General features: G+C 38.7%; 1 pseudogene across 1 annotated transcript; it reads right to left on the reverse strand.

Moving 5' to 3' along the window:
- Window positions 1-1,778: 1,778 nt before the first annotated feature.
- On the reverse strand, window positions 1,779-2,411 carry LOC311169251 (high mobility group protein B1-like; annotated as a pseudogene). Its single transcript has one exon. The product of its transcript is annotated as a high mobility group protein B1-like (transcript).
- Window positions 2,412-2,871: the final 460 nt, after the last annotated feature.

Below are 2,871 nucleotides of genomic sequence, written 5' to 3' on the forward strand. Positions count from 1 at the left end.
TCTCAATGGCCATATTTTTCCTTATGAAAGCTTTTCTTTAATATTTAAAACCTCTGCACTTATTAGTTTATTAGTATTATCCAGGACTCAGATGTTCAATATTCATCCTGAAATTACATAAAACAAATGCAAATGGAAAGAATCCAAGTCAAAATTATATAACAAAACAGCACTCCATCACAAAAGCGTGTAAAATTACAAGAACGCTATTTTAAAACACTGGCACTTTAAGAGAACAATAATTTCAAAAACCACAATTGTCAAATTGTTCCCTTAACTGCTATACAGATAAACATATGACCCTGATGGATGAATTTGGTTTTAAAAAAAAAAAATTCAACTAGGGGCCTCCCCGGTGGCGCAGCGGTTGAGCGCTGGATTGCGAAGCTGCCCGCGGCCTCTGAGGCACCAGTTTGATCCCTGGCTGCTCCCCGGCCACCGGAGGAGGGTCCCACATGGCGCGCAGACCTCTCCTGCCGCCCGCTGCTCCCCTCAGCAGTGTACCTCGGTCCTTCTGCCTGGTCTGCTCCCTGCTCTGGCTCTGGTGAATTCTCTCACCCTCCCGCGCTTCTGACTGTACCCAGTGCATGTATAAATAAATAAATAAATCTTTAAAAAAAAAAAAATTCAACTAAATTGGGTAACTCATATCAAGTGTTTTCTTTCCTTATGTCCATTTATAAAGGGGCAAACTATAATATAGGAAAATATACCTGATTTACAATGTGATAGTCACAATTTTAATGGAGACTAGTTTCCAAAGTCATCCATACTTAAAGACATTTATAGCCAGTAGTTTTCTGAGTCTTTGCTGGAACTCACCTCAACAAAAATTTAATATGGCAGTCTTGTATTTTAACTTCACACTTTTGGGGTTACATTCTCAGGTCTTCAACATGGGAACTGCAAATATAACTACCATTACATGGTAGTGGGAGTTAAAGAATATAGAGTCCTCATGTTAAGATTAGAACATACTTTTCTCAGTCTTTCAAGGGCAGACTCTCAAAATGTTTGATTCTAATAATCCCATGCTGTGAGTAGATTGGTTTAACTCTCCGCTTTATAAATGTAACCGGGCCATATGAAATTTGACATAAACTCATCAAGATTTTGATGGGTGAAAATAGTCTCAATTCAACTTTTATTACCCTCAACACGAATATGCAGGGCGTGTAGAAAAAAGTTTCTTTTATCAGCTAACTATATGAAAAGATAAACATCAGTAATAACTCATGTGATCCAAATGGGCAAAAAAGAGCAAAAGACTAGCCTCCCCTTGAGAAGAAAAATTTCAGACCTATGAAAAGGACAACAGTACTAATAAAAAAAAAATGTATTTACTTAGAAGCATTCAGAATGTCAAGAAAACAGCTGCAACTTTTTTTATTGCAATTACAGAGTGGTTTTCAGTTAACAGAACAACAATTATTTCGTATAAGCTGCATCATAGACAACTGAAGATGAAAAACTACCATCCCCATATATAACTAATTTGTGCTGTGCACCAACAAGAACCTGCTTTAAATTTCCATGCCAATTTACAACCCCCATACTGTACCAGGCAAGGTTAGTGGCTATTGAAAATACCACCAGGACAGGGCTATCTAAAGACACATTTGGTAGTGTGTTAACTATACAAAAAAAGACACTGTACAGTTTATAAACAAATCTTACACAACCTTACATTTCAATTTTTTTCTTTAAAAGGAGTGAGTTGTGTACAGGGGGGTTAAATGCTTTATAGACAAGAAAAAAAAAACTGCGCTAGAACCAACTTATTCATCATCATCATCCTCTTCTTCATCTTCCTCCTCTTCCTCATCCACTTCATCTTCCTCATCTTCCTTCTCTTCCTTCTTTTTCTTGCTCTTTTCTGCCTTGACAACCCCGTTTTTGGCCGCATCAGGCTTTCCTTTAGCTCGGTATGCAGTAATATCCTTTTCGTATTTTTCCTTCAGTTTATCAGCCTTCTTTTCCTAAGGCTGCTTGTCATCTGCAGTAGTGTTATTCCACATCTCTCCCAGCTTCTTTGCAATATCACCAATGGATAGACCAGGATGTTCTTCTTTGATTTTTGGGTGATACTCGGAACAAAATAAGAAAAAGGCCGAAGGAGGCCTGTTGGGTGCATTGGGATCCTTGAACTTCTTTTTTGTTTCCCTTTTAGGGGGGATATAAGTTTTCATTTCTCTTTCATAACGGGCCTTATCTGCCTTTGCCATGTCTTCAAACTTTCCTTTTTCTTTAGCAGACATGGTCTTCCACCTCTCTGAGCACTTCTTAGAAAACTCTGAGAAGCTGACTGAAGCATCTGGGTGCTTCTTCTTGTGCTCCTCTCAGCAAGTTTGCACAAAAAATGCATATGATGACATTTTGCCTCTCAGCTTCTTAGGATCTCCCTTGCCCATTTTTAATTACTTTTCCTCAGCGAGGCACAGAGTCGCCCATCTGACTCTCACTTGCCCAGGCACTGTCTCTATGGAGCTCAATGTACTGCAATGGCTGTGAGAGTGGGAGCCAGACGCAGCCTCTCCTTATGAAAGCTTTGATATAGTTTGTCCTAAGACAAAAGATGAGTAACAAATGGGGACAAAAATGTGAGTGTTCTAGTCCTAGTTCTTTGTACAGTGTTAACTTCTTGATCCTGTAGGTTAAAGATTTGGGAACTATACAAATGACCTCTGTGAATTTAACATTGGCAATATATATTTTGCATTGGTTAGATTAACTGCTTGTTACTTTTTTTTTTTTTAGTTTTTATTTCATTTATTTTACATAGAAGATTAGGGTGTAGGCCAGATGATGCGGGGGGGGGGGGTAAGAAGGTTTACCAGAGACAGAGTGGGGGCAGAACAAATGCATTTACTG

The sequence above is a fragment of the Talpa europaea genome (assembly GCF_964194135.1).
Source record: "Talpa europaea genome assembly, chromosome: 4".
Lineage (NCBI taxonomy): Eukaryota > Metazoa > Chordata > Mammalia > Eulipotyphla > Talpidae > Talpa > Talpa europaea.